Genomic DNA, 19,532 nt, shown 5'->3' with positions numbered 1-19,532 from the left:
GGACAAACCCATCTGGGCTGCTGCATTGTGGCAAGATATTGCTGCTCGGGTAGAGAACCTGGCTGTGAAAGTACGTCACGTAGATGCTCATGTGCCCAGGAATTGGGCTACTGAAGAACATCAAAACAACCAGCAGGTGGATCAGGCTGCTAAGATTGAAGTGGCTCAGGTGGACCTGGACTGGCAGCATAAAGGTGAATTATTTATAGCCCGATGGGCCCATGACACCTCAGGCCATCAAGGTAGAGATGCAACATACAGGGCTCGTGGTCGAGGGGTGGACCTGACCATGGACACTATAGCGCAGGTTATTCATGACTGTGAAACATGTGCTGCAATCAAGCAAGCCAAACGGTCAAAGCCTCTTTGGTATGGAGGACGATGGCTGAAATATAAATATGGAGAGGCCTGGCAGATTGATTACATCACACTGCCTCAAACCCGCAACGGCAAGCGCCATGTACTTACAATGGTGGAAGCAACCACCGGATGGCTGGAAACATATCCTGTGCCCCATGCCACCGCCCAGAACACCATCCTGGGCCTTGAAAAGCAAGTCCTATGGCGACATGGCACCCCAGAAAGAATAGAGTCAGACCATGGGACTCATTTCCGAAACAACCTTATAGGCATTTGGGCCAAAGAGCATGGTATTGAGTGGGTGTATCACATCCCCTATCATGCACCAGCCTCTGGGAAAGCTGAATGATACAATGGACTGTTAAAGACTACACTGAAAGCAATGGGCGCTGGGACATTCAGAAACTGGGATACGCATTTGGCAAAGGCCACCTGGTTAGTCAATACTAGGGCGTCTGCCAACCGAGATGGACCTGCCCAATCAAACCTGTTATGTACTGCAGAAGGGGATAAAGTTCCTGTAGTGCACATAAGGAACATGCTGGGTAAAACAGTCTGGGCTACTCCTGCCTCAGGAAAAGGCAAACCCATTCTTGGGATTGTTTTCGCTCAGGGACCTGGATGCACTTGGTGGGTAATGCAAAAGAATGGGGAGGTCCGGTGTGTACTTCAAGGGGATTTAATCCTGGGTGGGAGTAGCCCATGAGTTGAATTGTATTATGTTAATTATTATATAATACTGTATGTCATCACTACCATGATTGTTATTCATATTAATGGTATCACAGTAACAGCCACACAGGTACTGATGAATGAATTTTGATAGAAATGGACAAGCACAGAGATGTGATGGAATGAGAACGGGCTTCAACTTGTGACGATCCAACATCACACAACACCTCTTCTGCCCTGAAAGAGTGCTGTGACAGATGGAGCCGGAAGTCAGTCACTGACTATGCAAACTCAGTGGACATTCTGTATACTATAGATGAAAACGGTGATTAATTGGATGTATTGGAAAAGGTGTACCCTGAGCATGACATAAATGGTATGGAATAAGGGGTGGATAGATGTCCTGGTTTCAGTTAGAACAGAGTTAATTTTCCTCCTAGTAGCTGGTAGGGTGCTGTGTTTTGGCTTAGGATGAGAAGAGTGCTGATAACATGGTGATGTTTTAATTGTTGCAGAGCAGTGCTTACACCAAGCCAAGGACTTTTCAGCTTCTCACTCTGTCCTGCCAGTGGGCAGGCTGGGGGTGCAGCAGGAGCTGGGAGGGGACAGACCCAGGACAGCTGACCCAAACTGGCCAAAGGGGTATTCCATCCACTGCTAATATCAGCTCTTAGGTATCTTAGACCCTGGAGATGAGAGGAAGCGTGGAGAAAGGAGGACTTTCCCTTGGTCAAAGAGGATTGGGTCAGAGATCATTTAAGCAAACCTGATATCCACAAATCCATGTGCCCCAATGGAATGCACCCTTGGGTGCTGAGGGAGCTGGCTGATATTATTGTTAGGCCACTCTCCATCGTCTTTGAAAGGTTATGGAGAACTGGAGAGGTGACTGAGGACTGGAAGAAAGCCTATATTACGCCAGTCTTCAAGAAGGGCAAGAAGAAGGACCCAGGCAATTACAGGCCAGTCAGCCTCACTTCCATCCCAGGAAAGGTGATGGAACAGCTCATCCTAGAGGTCATCTCCAAGCATGTAGAGGGTAAGAAGGTGATCAGGAATGGTCAGCATGGATTCACCAAGGGGAAATCATGATTAACCAATCTGATAGCTTTCTGTGATCGGATGACTAGATGGGTAGATGAGGGGAGAATGGTCGATGTGGTCTACCTTGACTTCAGCAAGACATTTGACATTGTCTCCCATAGCATCCTCAAAGGCAAGCTCAGGAAGTGTGGGCTAGATGAGTGGACAGTGAGGTGGATTGATAATTGGCTGGATGGCAGAGCTCAGAGGGTTGTGATTAGTGCTGCGGAGTCTAGTTGGAGGCCCGTAGCTATTGATGCCCCCCAGGGGTTGGTACCGGGTCCAGTCCTGTTCAACTTATTCATCAACGACTTGGACAATGGAACAGAGTGCACCCTCAGCAAGTTTGCTGTCGACACAAAGCTGGGAGGAGTGGCTGATACCCCAGAGGGCTGTGTTGCCATTCAGAGGGACCTCAATGGGCTTGAAGGTTGGGCCAAGAGGAACCTCGTGAAGTTCAACAAGGGCAAGTGCGGGGTCCTGCACCTAGGGAGGAATAACCCCAAGCACCAGTACAGGCTCGGGGTGTCCTGCTGGAGAGCAGCTCTGCAGAGAGGGACCTGGGAGGCCTGGTGAACAGCAGGCTGCCCATGAGTCAGCAATGCGCCCTTGTGGCCAAGAAGGTCAATAGTATACTGGGGTGCATTCAGAAGAGTGTTGCCAGCAGGTCAAGGGAGATGATCCTCCCCCTGTATTCTGCCCTGGTGAGGCCACACCTGGAATATTGTGACCAGTTCTGGGCTCCACAGTACAAGGGGGACATAGAACTAACTCTGGAACGAGTTTCAGAGGAGGGCTACTAAGATGATTAGAGGACTGGAGCACCTGTCGTATGAGGACAGGCTGAGAGAGCTGGTCCTGTTTAGCCTGGAAGAAAGAAGACTGAGGGGACACCTCATTAATGTATATAAATTTCTGAGGGGAGGGTGTCAAGAGGATGGAGCCTGTCTCTTTTCAGTTGTGCCCAGTGACAGGACAAGAGGCAACGGGGACAAACCGAAGCACAGGAGGTTCCGGCTGAATATGAGGGAGCACTTCTTTACTGTGAGGGTGACAGAGCACTGGAACAGGTTGCCCAGAGAAGTTCTGGAGTCTCCTTCTCTGGCGAAATTCAAAACCCACCTGGATGCCATCCTGCGCAACATGCTCTAGGTGATCCTGCTTGGCAGGGGAGTTGGACTAGATGATCTTCAGAGGTCCCTTCCAACCTCAGCCATTCTGTGATTTTGTGATAAAGCAACATCTATTTTCTTACTTACTTTGCAATCATATTTAAAACATTTTCTATAATGCCTAAGAGCATACAGCTTTTATTGATTCAAACTAAAATGCATTCTTACGCATGTGCAGCACCTACATTGAAAGATCTGAAATACATATTATTCCTAAACATATCTGTTCAAGCTTAGGTACAACAGAAATCCCAGTTTAAAAAGTTTTTAAACCTATATTAGCAAACAACTCAGACTTGTTTCATACACATTATTATTAGTAGTACTATTATCATCATTATTGTTATTATTATTTTTTTCTGTCTTAATAAATTGTCTTTATCTCAAGGCTTCACTTTCCCGTTTCTCTCCCCCATCCCAGAGAGGTAGGGGGGAGGGTGAACGAACGGCTGTGTGGTGTTTAGCTGCCGGACGGGTTAAACCACAACAACATCCTTTGTTATTCTGGAGAAACTTCCCAAGAACTGAAACAAGCATTTCAGTATATATAAAAATATATTATGAAGAGAACTGAGAGATATGTGATCTATAGCTGCTCTGTTGTTAACTTACTTAGTACAGTTTTTAAATACCAACTATTTCATGTCTCTCTGCACCAACAGTATGAACACAACTGATACCAATTTTCGTCAGAATAAATCAACATGCAAAGCACCTCTGGAAATCAAAAGGCCAGAAGAAAGAGGGGTGGAAAATAACAAGTTGGGAAGGAATGCATACATAATTGTACAGAGCTCATACTCACCATTGGCATAGCCAAAATGGAAATGGCATGGCCAGGACTGGTGTCAAATTCTGCAGATTCAAGTCATTGTTTTCTTTCAAGAGGGAGTGCAGAGGTGATATTTTCTGGGGGACGGGACCTTCCTTGGGCCAGAGTGTTCCTGTGGGAACATCTACACTGCACACAGACAAGCAAGGGTTTTGTCAAGGTGCAATACAAGCCATTCCCAAAGAATTTACATCTCACTTTGTCAGCTTCCACAAAACTTGTCCTTTCCTGACTTCTAAAATGCAAACACAACTAATGTGTAATTTCAATTTACTATGTAACTAATAACACATATATTAATCTGTTCACCTGTGCATCAACAGAGGTGTATCCAGCAGCTCGAGGGAGGTGTCCGTCCCCCTCTACTCTGCCCTGGTGAGGCCCAACTTGGAACACTGCATCCAGGTCTAGGGCCCCCAGCACAAGAAAGATGTGGACCTGTTAGAACAGGTCCAGAGGAGGGCCACAAAGATGATCAGAGGGCTAGAGCACCTCTGTTAGAAAGAATATGTTAAAAGTGATAGACTGTCAAGGAGTATTGTAAATATACTTTAGTTACCTTGAAGCTGGGAATGCATGAAGTCTGAGGAGAAGTAATGTAGAAAAGCATATAAATCATACCTACTGCAGTTTGTGCTCTGTGTGTTTGGCAAGTAGCACATCTATGTATAGATAACATAGGTGTTTGATAGACTCAGAGACACCCTATTGGATGTGCTTGAGCTTCCGGTCTTGGTACAGAGACGATCAAAGAAGCACTCTGAGGATCACAGAATAGTGGTAAAAAACTGCGCCTGCTTGAACCCTTGATAAACACAAGAGTTTATCACACATTTGGAGTAGTCAGCAGGATCCAGGAACAGCCATGCCGTGGCTAGCAAAAGAGTTGTGGCCAGAGGAGTCTGTGGTCATGACTTTATGCATTCTGGGATGTCCCACTGCCATCTGGCTGGACCCTCTTGACTGCTTTCCTAGCTACGATGGCTCTAGTAGGGAAACAGTGCGTGATATAAAGCTCCCTGGAGATAATGGGTCCTCCCAGAAGTCTAACTCATAAAAGCAACAGTTGTTTCCAGCCCTTATGCAAGGTTCTTTCCTGCTCTTCCTCCCATAGAAATAGACTGTATACAATCTGGCATTTAGATCATGAGCATGCAGAAGGCTCTCGGGGGAAGGAATGGGAAGGAGATATATTTATGTACCTTGTTTAGTCCCTCTTCTTTCAGTGAAATTTTCTAGCTACTGCTGCACAGGATAGATAGTGGACTTATCTTTATCAGTCAATTTTCCTCTGTTAAAAGGAGCTCCTTTTCATAGAATCATTAAGGTTGGAAAAAACCTCCAAGATCATCTGGTCCAACCATCCCCCTACCATTAATATCACCCACTAAACCATGTCCCTAAGCACCACATCCAACCTTTCCTTAAACACCTCCAGGGACAGTGACTCCACCACCTCCCTGGGCAACCCATTCCAATACCTAACCACTCTTTCTAAAAAGAAATTTATCCTAATTTCCAACCTGAACCTCCCCTGGCACAACTTGAGGCCATTCCCTCTTGTCTTAGTAATAGCACTACAGTGCTCACACCACACTATGAGGTAACATTATCAGCCAGTTTATCAAAGAAAATGCTTTTATTCTCAGAAAATACATGATTAAAGCTACCTGACAGTTTTCTGTATTCAACAGTGCAAAGAGATCGTGATGGTACTATTAACAAGATTCTGCTCAAGCTCATTTCTTCTCTGCTATTTTTGTATTAAATTTCCTCATCACAGTATAGAATTAACAGCCCCAATCATTTGATTTCTAAGGCTTTTCCTCAGATGAGGCTAGTTCAAAGAAACATCTATAAAAATATGCACCCTCCTGTAGTAAGGTGGACATTATTTCTTAAGAGCTGTATTCTTAGGTACGATTTAATGCCAAGGTGTAATTGTATATGGGACTTTTTCTAGATGTAATCAAATTTCATCCCTTTCTTAATTTTAATTGTAACTAAACTGAACTCTCCCAGCAGTTTAAAATTTTCCACTGAAGCTTACTAAAGTAGGCTTTTGACTATGAGTGATTTGACTCTGACTCAAATAAGAATTCATATTCTATACAGTAAGTAATCCGTGGAAAAAATAAGCCAATGGATATTTTCAGCTCATTATTTATGAGCGATGAAAACTATGGGAAATTATTAGGGATGAACAGGAAAAATCAAAAATTGAATTAGTCCCAGTACAGACACAAGTGATCTAAAGGTGCCCTCCTAGATTTGTTGCTTCTGAACAGAGAAGGTCTCGTGGGTGAAGTAGCAATTGGTGGCCATCTTGGCCACAGTGACCATGAAGAAGTCGAGTTTACAATCTTTGGTGATTGGAAGAAAACTGCCACCAAAACTTCAACCCTAGATATAGGGAGAACAGACTTTAGGCTGCTCATGGAACAGTTAGTAAGTTCCCCTGGGATTAGAAGGTCCCAATCACTTGCCAAAGGCTCTCAAGGAAGTCAAGGGAGCCGTCAGGACCCGGCAGCCCTCATGAGAGCGGCTGACGAGGCTTGGGCAGAGCCAGCTCTGATCAGATCCTCCATCCCTAAGGACTGTGTCCCATGGGATATCATCCACTAATTCTTTGAACAGCTGGAAGTTGGCTCTTCTAAAGTTCAGGGTCCTGACTTTGCTCTTCGCCAGGCCCATATCCCTCAAGATGACAAACTAACCAGGGCGTGGTCACTGCAACCCAGGCTTCCTCCGATCTTGACCTCTTTAATCAGCTTTTCTGCACTGGTGAGCACCAGGTCCAGTAATGCTTCTCCTCTGGTTTGTTTGTCTAATACCTGGACCAGGAAGTTATCCTCAATGCACCCCTGGATTGCTTACAGCCAGCTGCATAGCTTTCCCAGCAGCTTTTCTACAGGGTCCCCTTGCTTGGGTGGCCTGTAGTAAACCCCAGCCACAAGGTGTCCTTTGTTGGTCTGGTCTTTAATTTTTACCCACAGGCTCTCAACCTGCTCTTGGCTGTTTCTCAGAGGCAACTCTTCACAATATATCCATTTCTTAGCATAGAGGGCAACACCCCCACCCTTCCTTCCCTGCCTGTCTCTCCTGTAAAGCTTGTAGCCCTCCATTCAAATGTACCAGCTGTGTGATTCGTCCCACCACATTTCTGTGATAGCAATTAGATCATAGTTTTTTTAATTGCACCGTGGCTTACAACTTTTCCTGCTTGTTTCCCATGCTGCATGCATTGGTGTAGAGGCACTTCAGCTGAGCTATAGGCCACATCACTTTTTTAGAAGAGTCCTTCCTAATTCCTATGGGACTATTCTCAGGTGTTTCCCTAATGTTTTCTAAAGTATTGGCATTCAGTGGTTCTTTTGAGTCACTTGCAGGTACATCCCCTTCTCCTGCTGAATCCAGTTTAAAGCCCTGCTAATGAGTCCAGCCAGCTTGCTGCCCAAAATACTCTTGCCCCGCTTCATCAGGTGTGCCCCATCCTGTGTCAGCATGCCTGGTCTCTCAAAAGCATGCCTGAGATCATAGAACCTGAAACCCTGAACATGGCACCAGCTATGCGGCCAATCATTCACCTGATCCATACGCTGCCTCCTCCTTGGGTCCCAGTCTCCAACTGGGAGGACTGAGGAGAACACGACTTGTGCTCCTGATTTCTTCAGCATCTTTCCAAAGGAAAATTAAGTCCTTTTTGATGTTTCAGAGTCTCCTTGTTGCGGCCTCAGTTGTCCTTACATGAAAGAAGGGGAATGGGTGATAGCCCTCTGACTTAACCAAGCCTGGTAGCCTCTTTGTGATGTCACGAATGCAGGCCCCAGACAGGCAGAAAACCTCTCTCTTGATATTGTCTGGGTGGAAAATGGGCACCTCAGTGCTTCTCAGAGAGAAATCTCTAATTACCAACACCCTCCATGCTTTTTTTTGTGGCACTGGTTCTTATACAACTGGTTTGCTGGTCCACCTTCATACAGTTGCTCTTTCCTGAGTCTTGACCATTACCATTGTTGTTACTGACACCCTCTCCTTTTTTTGAGCCCCAGAGCATCATATCTGTTGTGTAGGGGCACTTCAGGGGCAAGGAGGAGATTCCTCACTCTGCTCCGAGCAGAGATGAGGGTCCAGCCTCCTTTGTTTTGTGAGTCCATCAGTTCTGCCAGTTTCGGGTTGACAACCATGTTACCACACCCTTACGAGGACTAATGGCAGGTCTGTTGCTCAGCCTGCACCAGTACATGACACCATGCTGTAGTGGTTTTACGTGGCAAGATTTTGGTAGCGGTGGGCCATAGGGATGGCTTCTGTGAGAAGAATCCAGAAGCTGCCCCATGTTAGATTAGGGGCCCACTGCTGGCCAGAGCCGAGCCAATAAGCGATGCTGTTTGCACCTCTGGGTGAGCATACTTAAGAAAGGGGAAAAAAAAATGCTGTGCAACAGCAGCTGGGAGAGTGAGGAGTGAGAAAGAGCCTTGCAGACACCAAGGTCAGTGAAGAAGGAGGGGGAGGAGGTGCTCCAGGCACCAGAGAAGTTCCCCTGTGGCCTGTGGAGAGGACCATGATGGAGCAGGCTGTCCCCCTGCAGCCCATGGTGTACCATGGTGGAACAGATTTTCACGCTGCAGCGTCTGGAGGATACCAGAGTGGAGCAGATGGGTCTGACCTGAAGGAGGCTGTGGCCTGTGGAGAGCCCACATTGGAGCAGATTCCGGGCTGGAACTGTAGCCCGTGGAGAGGAGACCACGCAGGAGCAGGTGACCTGGCAGGAACTGCTGCCCGTGGGGGACCCAGGTTGGAGCAATGTGCTCCTGAAAGATGGACCCTGTGGTACTGAAAGATGGACCCTGTGGTACTGATCCATATCTGGAGCAGTTCTTGAAGAGCTGCTGCCTGTGGGAAGCCCACACCGGATCAGTTCATCAAGGACTGTATCCCGTGGGTGGGACCCCATGTTGGAGCAGGGGAAGGGAGTGACCAAGAAGGAGTAGCAGAGAGAAAGTGCTATAGACTGACCGCAACCCCCATTCCCCTGCACCGCTTGGGAGGGAGGAGGTGGAAGAGGTGGATGGGGAGAAGGTGTTTTTGGTTTCTTTCCTTTGTTTCTCACTTCTCTAGTTTGTTAGTAATAGGTAATAAATTTTACTGTCTCCCTACTCTGAGTCTGTTTTGCCCATCACAATAATTGTTGAGTGATCTCCCCATCCTTATCTCAACCTTTGAGCCCTTTGCATCGTATTTTCTCCCCCTTTCCCTTTGAGAAGGGGGAGTGAAAGTGCAGCTGAGGTGGACCTCAGCTGCCCACCCAAGTAAAATCACCACACATGAAGTGATCTCTCGCTCAGATTCCTGGATGCATCACAGCCTGCTGAGCTCCTCTTGCAACCTGGCAACTTGCTCAGAGAGTTCACCTATGTAATAAACTAAGTATGTTTGTTCATCGATAAAGGGGAACTACATTATAACGGGGTTAAGACATGCGGTTACAAAAACAGACATGTTGACATCGGAATGAGAAAGGAGGTTCCTGCTCGCAGAGGAAGGTCTCGAGACTTCGGGCTGAAACAGGAAACCGCGGATCATCTTGCTTCACTACCTCGCAACTGAACAAACAACCCCTGGATTAAGAAATCAACCATCAGTCACTTACTGTCAGTAACCCGGATCTGAGATGACGTAGAAGCCGGAACTGCGACCCTTTAAGACTGGTGGGCCTGGGGTGGGGATGCGCGCCAGTGTGGAGCTTTGACTCCCTGGCCACCCAGCGCTGTTTTGTTTTTGCCTGCTTACTCAAATTTATTAACCTGACTTAATAAATGAATTGATTAACATAAGAAGTTGATTCACTCATGACAACCTATCTGGTCAAACTTGTAGCCATGTCAGGCAACTCTGCTTCAGGCCCTAGGGGCACCTCCAGATTCTGGAGTTCCCTGCAACTGAGGATCTGGGCAGCTCTTTCAGTCCTTGGGAGGTCCGTCTGGGTAGAGGTGTCTGCCAGGGGGTGGGTGTGGCCCCTCTGTCTGGGTTTCAGTCTCAGCCCAGCAGGTGCGGCAGATGGACACCTTTTTTGCCTCACTGGAAAGCTGCTCCGTGTTGTTCCCAGAATAGACAGCAGTCTACCTGCACGCATTGACGCACCACACTCACAGAATCACAGAATCACAGAATTTCTAGGTTGGGAGAGACCTCAAGATCATCAAGTCCAACCTCTGACCTAACACTAACAGTCCCCACTAAACCATATCCCTAAACTCCTACTCACTGACAATCCGTAGGGGCTGCCTTTGAACGTACTGGGGGGGCGGGCGGGCAGGCCGTTCCTAGCTCCACCCAAGCCTCACCAGGGCTGTGGGCTGCCGCTCTCCCTCGGCTGCCTGGAGTTGCCTCCAAGCAGGAAACCTCCCACACCTCGCGATCTCCCCCACTGCTGCAGAACGCGTCTGCCCCAGAGCCGATCGCCTCAGCATATTTTATCCATGATATGTATTGGAATTATGTTACATGATATTGTGTCTATTTCTTGACTGTGTAAAATGAAGAAAATAAATTTCTGGCTCAAATGTAAATAGTAGTATACATACAAGAATTATCGTGGCTGCATATTGATGTCATCCAGTAAAAAAGTCTTGCTGAATATTTTTGAAAACAAGCAAGTATAAGCAATGGGATAATAGCCAAATTGCAAGGGATTTGTAAATGTCTACATGAATAACTTTTCTTATGATTGGGAATCTGGGTACAGCTCTTCTCTTGTGACTGAGTTTACCAAAATGCATAAATAAGTGCTGAATATTTTAGGAGTCTATCTAGCTGCATTTCTCTTTTAGCATTCTCCTGTCAGTATGAGATATTGTGCCAAGAGCTATACTTGTATTTTTGTTTGGTTGGTTTCTAAGGGAAAAAAAAAAAGAAAAAAAGAAAAAAGAAAAAAAGAAAAAAAGAAAAAAAGGAGGGGGGTTAGTTTTAACTAAATGCTAAATAATATTTCTCTAAGATAATTTTTACTGTATCAAAATTTTCAAGACTGTCTTTTAAAACAAGACCAAAACAAAATGTATACTAAAACCCTAAATTAAAGTGTATATTTCAAGCAACCTGAAAATACATCTGATTCTCAGCTACTGGGTGAATTATTCTACTCTACTGAAAATGATCCAAGTTGTCTTTCCTTCAGTAGGTAAAGACAGGGTAGTGAGGTGGGAATGCATTTTTCTGAGCAGTCTGGAGACCATCTGGGAGCCTGGTCCTGCAGCCAGTGACTTGCGGAAAAAGCAAGTAAGATTGTAAAGTAAGTATGTTTATTCAGTGCTGGGCAGTACGGAGGGTAGTCCCGCCAAAAGTCGTGCACACCTGATGCGGCAACTTGCCTTGGTTCTATGCAGTAAAGAGTTACATATGCATGAAGTTTCACAATACGCCTACACATATTCATAACCTGTCTGCGCTTCGTATTAAAATTAGTTCCAAGGAGTCATTTCCATAAACTCCTCCCATCTGCGCTTGCGCAGTGTATTCTGGTGGTGGTCGTCGGGGGTCGTGGGGATGAAGACTGATGACTCTTCCTCGTCACCGCTAGTTGACCTCTTGTCTCTGCGCAGACTCAGTAGCTCCTTGGCTCTTGTCCATCCGCAGGACCAGTTTCTTAAGATAGGCTCACACTCTTATTAGGAGACTGACCTTGGTAAAGGGGCCCAAGGCTTCTTGCTTTAATTAATTTGAGCATCCTAGTTTCATGCTGTCTATCACTCTATCTCTACCTGATAAGATTCCCCTAACTTCCTCTCTCAGTTCCCCCTTTTCTAAAAGTTAGTAAATTATTTTCTAAAAGGTTAGTGAGTTATTGTATTCTCCTAACTCCCTCTCTCACCAGACCCTGAATTGTGCACAGACCAGAACCAATGGCTGTGGTTCCTCCTTCCTGCACTGAGTTCAATTGCAAAGAGCAGACTCCAGAACACAGTACTTAAACCTGACATATCCTATGAAGAAAAAACAATCACCAAAGATAAGCTGAGAAAAAAAAAAATAAAAGAAAGAAACAAACAAAAAAAATAGACATCTTGCCAAGTCTAATAAAATTCATCTAAAAGATAAGATGATGACCTAGCATATACTGTAAATACCCTATCAAGTAAAGGGTAACTAAGAGCCAGGGAAGCAAAAAGGCTCTGTGTTCAACTAATATGAGCTTTTGACTATTCGACTAATATTTCCTTTTGAAAACAGACAAACACAACAAATGGTGAAAGATTTAAAAAAAAAAAAAAAGTATACATGCACAATCCAGTTTATAACCAAAAACTCAGATCCATTTAGAAATAATATTTAAACTAACATTCAGTAAAACAATTTTATAACCTTATAAGCTATACTGACATTTCACTTAACATCTCAGTAGTTTAATTCAGTCAATTCCAGACAGTCTTGCATCTGTCATGGGAACGAAAGTGCCTTTTAAATGCAAGAATGAGCTGCTGATGTGAAATTTGCCCTGTTATTAAAATTATAACTTTTTTCATTTTTTAGGGTGAATTAACTTTATGTTGATGCCGTTGCTATGCTTCAGTTAAGTTTACATATGGCAGAAATTCTATGTATACACACAAATTTAAAAATAGGAACAGCAAAGTGCCATGGAGCAGCACTCAGAGGAAGGAGTCTCAGACAGCTAGGATCACCTTTCTGATCACCTCCTTCTACACTTCCTCCTCAGTTTAAGTTTGTGCAAACGCAGATGTTTTACTGATCCTCCTTACAAAAGGAAAGAAAACAAAAAAGCCTGACATAGTACTGAAGCAATGCACCTCACTGCAAGCAGTAAATGAAGGGTGTCGTGACTATAAAAAAATAAATAAATAAAAAAAAGTACCTTTTGGAGCCTCCAAAATATAGGTGAAGGTAAAGGTGGAGTCTGAGTACCTGAAATCTGAAATACAAAGAGCTACGTTATTACTGTAATATACAATAAATGTTTGTTCGTTGTCTTTTGTATTATAAGGACAAGGACTCCTGCTTGAAGAAGTGGGGGTAGTAAAGGTCTCCTGCTGAGATAAGAAACTGTAAAATGCCTGAAATTCCTTTACTTAATGTAACAAGAGGGGGCCCTTAAACCGGCAAGGGGGAGGGAGTTTCCTCCCCTTCTCCCCCCCTTGCATCCTAGTTCCATCTTTTGTTTAAAGTCACTGTTGCAAAGCTCCTGATAAGCTGCTGAACCAGCATGATAATGTTCTGCCTTCTTGCTTCATGCTGGGTCAACATGACCTAGTGAGGAAAGGAAGTCGAGCCACAACGCAGAGGAAGACTACGGCCTTCATCTTCACGACCACCAGAGAGACTGGGACGACCCCCTAGCAACAGTGCGCGCAGCTGCAGAACATACCAGGATGTGCTGCGTAATCCCGGAATTACCAAGATATAAAAAGGGACCCTGGCGGGGGTGAGATGCGCGCCGTTCGCGGAGCAGAGACTCCCCGGCCGCCCAGCGCTGTTTTGCTTGCTGTTTGCTTACTCAATAAATTCCTTTATATGATTAATACAATACTCTCTGAAAATTAATTAAGGGGGCAGCTTATAACAATTACAACTTAGCATCCCGTTGGTTCTTTACTTTTACCGAAATTGCTGAGCTTTTGCAGACCAGAATCCTGCTACCGACACGGGGAAGGGGGGGGGGGGGGGGGGGAGGGGCGGAAAGTGGGAAAGTGTTCTGCGTGAATCAGAGAAAATGCAGCAACTCCCCTCTGCCCCTTTGCAACAAGTGCTCTAGTGTTATGGCAACGGCAGGAATTTCCATCTTTGGTAACGGCAACAGGCAGCCACAAGCCAGGCTACTGCGACGGCAAATCACGGCCGGCACCTCGCAGCTCCCGCCAAGGCAGCGGCGAAAACCCGGGGTTTTTGCACAGGAGGGGACTTGCCGTTCCCCCAGCCCCGAAGACGGGCGGGCTTTCAGAGAAAAATGCATGCACCGAGGGGCGCGGGAACCCAAAGAATAACCATGTAGCTGCCGCCGGAGGTCTGCGCCAGGCAGCGGGGGTGTGTGTGGGGGGGTGTGCACGGGTACACGCACACTCGCACACCCTCAAGGTTTTGCCTTTCCCAGTCGGCTCCTGTTGTCCTCTGCCCTCACATGCCCTCGGAAGGAAAGGAGCAGGAGAAGGAGGAAAAGGGGGGCTCTGGGGAGGCACACGCCAGCTCCGCGGCCCCCGCTCCCGGGTACGGCAGCGAAGAGCACAGGCACAGCTCGGGCAGCGGGAGCGGGGTCTGGAGCAGGCAACGGCAGCCTCCGCGCCGCCGACCTGGCTCCCGGGTGGGAAACTCACCTGTAAACAGGTAGTCCTTCTCCGCCTTGCACTTTTCGATCACAACGTCAATATCCTTCTGAATCCTCTCTTGTCTTGAGCAGATCCCCATGAAATAGATACCAAGTGGAAAAAAAGCAGCCTTTATTTCCAGCCCACCCTTCCCTCCGCGCTGCCAGTTTTAATATTCAGTCCGAAAGATGGACCCCGGGGACGGCGAGCAGAAACCTCCCCGCACCCCGAAGGGATCCGCTCGGCCGGATGGAGGACGGAGGAGGCAGGCAGCGGGAAACGATGTTGCATGCCCAGGTGTGCCCGCCCAGATGTGCTACCTCTGCCGATGGATGGCAATTCCTTCCTTCCCTGACAACAGATGCAGCGGATCCCACCAAACCCCCACGCCCTCGTGTTTTTTTTTTTGTTTGTTTTGTTTTGTTTTGTTTTGTTTTTAGGTTGTTTGGCTGATTTTTTTTTTTATGTTTGTTGTTGTTGGTTGGGTATTTTTTAGGAAAAAAAAAAAGGTAAAGGCGGGGGGCGGGGGCAAGCCGACCCGACAGCAGGGGCGATCGCCGCGCAGCAGCAGCGCGGAGAGCACGACAGTGGCGGCGCCCGCACCCGGTCCCTAGCGGCAAGGCGGAGCCGACGTTGCTGCAGCGACGCCAAGCCACAGACCCCATCCTCGCTCGGGGCTCTGCACGTACGGCCCACGCCGGTTCCCCAGGCGTAGGCGACGCGGGGGGAAAGGCAGATGCACAGAGCTGTGCGAGCAGCCCAGGAGGCGGTGGCGGGCTTAATGGCCTCGGCCACTGCTGGCCCTCGCCTCCTCTCTCCGCTCCAGCCCCGAGCATAGGTTCCCGAACAGCAGAGAAATGCAAGTGGCAAGTGAGCGGGCGGCAGGGCGGCTCCCAGGCCAGCACCGGGAAGGAAGCAGGCAGTGCCGCGCTGCGCAAAGCGGGAGGCGGCGGGGCATGGGGACAGTGCAAAGTCTCTAGAAGACTCCCTAGGTCCTGAAGGCAGAGTTGGGTGTCATGGGTGTAGGTGTGCAAAGCTGGATGAGCTTTTCAAACAGGTGGCTCTGTTGCGAGAGGAGCTCACCAGAAAACATAGCATCCAGGAATCTGAGAGGGAGATTGACAAACGGTATTTAAAATTGACATTGACATTGACACAGTCTGCACATCAACCCTGCTTTAATTCCACGCAAGGGGACGGCAAGCAAGCTTGCAGCCCAGAATGAGCACATCTGAAAGACTCACAGTCAGAGAGGGAGTTAGGAGAATCTTATCAAGCAGTGATAAAGTGCTGACAGCATTAAACTAGGATGCTACTTGGTGTCTTTGCTAACTATGGTGCACTGTGCAAATTAACTAAAGCAAGAAGCCTTGGGCCCCTTACCAAGGTCAGTCTCCTAATAAGAGTGTGAGCCTATCTTAAGAAACTGGCAGAAACTGGTCCTGCAGATGGACAAGAGCCAAGGAGCAACTGAGTCTGCACAGAGACAAGAGGTGATGAGGAAGAGTCATCAGTCTTCAGTCCTGTTTTATAGAACAGGAAGGGCCTGTAAGTCGTACGCGTGGCTGGGGCAGCTGGTAAATCGCGCGGAGACATCTGGCGTGCAGCATAGTCCCCATATGGGAGGAGGGTACCCTACAGGCTGACCAATAGAGCGGTCAAGGGACATTTGGTGACCGATAGAGTGGTCAAGGGGGATTTGCTGACCAACAGAGTGGCCAGTAGAAATACTGGGAGGAGATCAAGCAAATCTGAGGTTACCGCTGCATCCCAGTTTTGGGAGCCAGGACGGACCTGCTAATGACTGTATAAGAAGCAGGAGAAGGGTAAGTGGGCATCTCAAAATTATGACAAGGTTATCTGAGTAATATTTGCAGCTGCTGGAAGGATATTAATTGGAGTATTAATAATTGTTTGTCTTATTTGTGGATGTCTGGGTATTTCATATTGAAAGCATTTGTGTAAGTGTATGTGTTTGAGACAAAGTATTGTGAAGTGAATTACTCCACGAGGAACACAGCCGGAGACGATACAAACAGTTTGGTTATTGTTTTAAGTGATATATTCTTGTGGTAAGAACAAGAAGTGCAAGGGGCCTCTTGGTGTGATTGCATTATAGTGCTGTGTGAGTGAGATGCAGCATTGCTGCGAAGCAAGTGCAGAGTTCCAATCTGCAGTTCCATATTCTCTGCGAGAGAAACGGCTGGAGACGAAAGCAGCGCATGACAGACCAAAAAGAAGTGCTGTTTTATCCAAGTGTTGATTGGTGGTGCCCAATATACGGGCCTGGCAGTGGATCTTTTAATCCTATTTTTTGTTCTTAATGTTTTTTGCGTGACAGGGAGGAAGGCAGGAGCAGCAAGCGTTATATATGGAGTGGTAATTCCTGTCGAGAAAATGGTTGATATTAATAAAGAAGGGGGAGATTTGGGAATGTGGCCATGGGGGTTGGAAAACCCCATGGTTGAGATAACATTAGACTCTTAACAAAGAGGCCATCAGGAATATAAAAGAGTTTAGAGGGAACAAAGAAGGGTGATTCAGAAGACTCCATGCAGTCTCTGATTTCTTGTTCTCCAGCTGGTTCTCTTGTTCTCCAGCCATTAAGGCATGGATGTTTCTGGGTGTTTGCTGTTGTTGTTACATTCAAAGTTGTTTGACCAATGAAAAGTTATTTTGAAAAGAACTGCTGTGGGGAGAAGGGTATAAGAAGGGAGCCTGCCCTCAAGATAAAAGAAGGCAACAGGATGAAGTTACTTCATCAATAAAGAAGCAGGAAAAAGGAATGAAGAGGAACAGGCTGGGAGAATGGAGACCAGGACGGGGACAGGCACATTGATTACCTCATGAAGATAGGTTCGGCCAAACTCAGCAAACTGCTCAGAGAAGCTTGTACAGAAAGTTGTTGGAAATAGGCCCACTGGAGCTGGAGAGAAGCTCGAGCTGAGAGAAGCATACCTGTGCACACAACTGCCTCTCGCTGGTAAGCAGTTGCGCATTATGGGGAATCATATGTCCTTAGGAACAAAGACTGTCCTGGTAACCTTACAGCTTATTCTCCTTCTTCACAATCGGACAGTTTATGAGCCTGAAATATGAGACCAAATTGAGGTCAAGGTGTGGGACTCTGCAACTGAAAACGACAAGGTTGCAGTGGGATTGCTCGACACCTGGCGAACAGTCTCTGAGGCCTTGAAGATACATGTGGAGCCACAATCACAAACGTGTGGCTTGCCAGATAGTGAGGGAGCTGCGGGCTCCTTTACTGATCCGACTGCTACGCCATGGGCCCCTCTGCTGCTACAGCCATCGAAGGCTTTTGCTGTTACTTCCCCTGTTGACCTGAACGTGCCTTTTGACCCAGGCCTATTGGCCTTGAAAAGGAGATGGATATGTTTTTCTTCAATCTGGGAAGAATGGGATGCATAAGGCCTGAAGACAGAGTTGCTTGACAACTTAAAGCGAGACATACTGTTCAAAAGGAATGGAAAATGGAGACTTGTTTGTAATCAAGAAAAGGAATGGAAAATGGAGACTGTTAAGTCATGGAACTTAAAGAATTGCTTGTTACCTTTTCTGATTTTATGTATTGATTAAGGAGGTATTGGGGAGGCATTGGGGAGGCAAGGACAATCCCCAGACATGGACTGTATATCTCGAAACAAGACACTGGAACTCATGATAAGGAAGCGGCAGACGGACAGAGAAACAAACGTAAGGACTATAAATCTCAAAACTGGACATTGGAATTCATTATAAAGATACAACAAACGGAAGAATTAGCAACAACCAGCTCTTGCAATTAAGAAACCTGCCAATTCAGCAGATTCCTGACCAAAGGTGAAAAGTACACTGTGAGGAAGACTCGGGGTCTTCCTCCCAAAGACCCCTGCCCACGTCCCAAAGACCCCTGCCCACAATTCTTGGAAGGCTCTACGCAGGCGCAAGGTGCCAAAAGGCTAATTAGCATGAGAAGCGAGGGAAGGCGGGGATAGGTAATGCATATGTATAGGTGCTTGTAGAATATTGATAGATTGATTGTATAAATTCAAGACTGCTTTCCGCTTTAGGGATGCACGATAGGTGGAGAGATCCCCCGTGCATCCAGCGCTGCAATAAAGAATATACCACTTAAAGGAATTACGGCTTCGATCTTTGAATCAATCTGGCACCCCAGATGGGACGACCTCTCTGCCGGACCGCAGGACCCGCTGGGAACAGGACTCCCTAGGGTACCCCCGGGATTTCCCAGAGGGACTCCTCGACTCACCGGATCACTGCGGAGGCAGACAAGGACCCCATCATTGTAAGTGAGTATATTCTTTATTCTGGTTTGGTTTTCTGGTAGACCGGTCATCTGGGACTGTCCAGTAAGTCGGAAGGTGACTTCTGCAGGACAGTATTTGGTATATACTTTGTGGTTAGTACCACAAGTATATCTGGGGACCTTGGGGTCCATCTGTATCTGGAACTGTCTGTAAGTCAGAAGGTGATCTTCTGCGAGGCAGTGTTTGGTATATACTTTGTGGTAAGCACCATAAGTATATTTGGGGACCTTAAGGAAAGAGCTCGCTTTAAGGTCCATCTGGAATTGTGTTGTCTATTTCGGTTTTCTGACTCATGGAGTATGGTATTTAACTTTGGTTATTGTTACTGTGATTTTGGCTATTTTTCTGGTGGTAATAGTAGGTTCGTGGCATTGTTATAAGAGAGATATCGTTACGGTGTTACACAGTTCGGTTTTCTGACTTATCGCATGTGGAATTTGACTCTGACTATTGTTATTGTGATTTTGGCAATATTGCTGGTAATAGTAGCTTTGTGACATCGCTACTGAAAGATAATGCGTGCCCGTATTTTTGTGAGTGATACGTTTTGTGATACGCTTTTGCAAGTAACATATGTATTCTGAAAGTGTAAACTGGAAAATGGGGGGGCAAACAAGCAGTGAAATTTTAAAGAAAAGTGTGTTAGGATGTGTTTTAAGTCACTGGAAGGATATTGGAGGATCTGCCGGTGGAAGTGTGAACAGGAAAACATTGATAAAATATCGTAATCAGTGGTGGCCGCTTTATAAGCTGGAATGTGGAGAAA

At 46.6% G+C, this 19,532-nt stretch overlaps 1 long non-coding RNA gene across 1 annotated transcript in view; it reads right to left on the bottom strand.

Annotated features, from left to right (window-relative positions):
* Positions 1–14,604, bottom strand: part of LOC311426408 — a 39,801-nt gene extending 25,197 nt beyond the window's left edge. Inside the window, exons 1-2 of the long non-coding RNA XR_014686720.1 lie at positions 14,448–14,604; positions 12,995–13,051 (exon numbers count right to left, since the gene is read on the bottom strand). This is a non-coding gene — a long non-coding RNA (uncharacterized lncRNA). The remainder of the gene's footprint in view (positions 1–12,994; positions 13,052–14,447) is intronic.
* Between the last annotated feature and the right edge of the window lie 4,928 nt (positions 14,605–19,532).

Source organism: Aythya ferina (assembly GCF_964211825.1).
Source record: "Aythya ferina genome assembly, chromosome: W".
In the NCBI taxonomy this organism is placed as follows: domain Eukaryota; kingdom Metazoa; phylum Chordata; class Aves; order Anseriformes; family Anatidae; genus Aythya; species Aythya ferina.
Note: the sequence above shows the minus strand (reverse complement) of the source record. Positions and strands in the feature narration are given on the sequence as shown.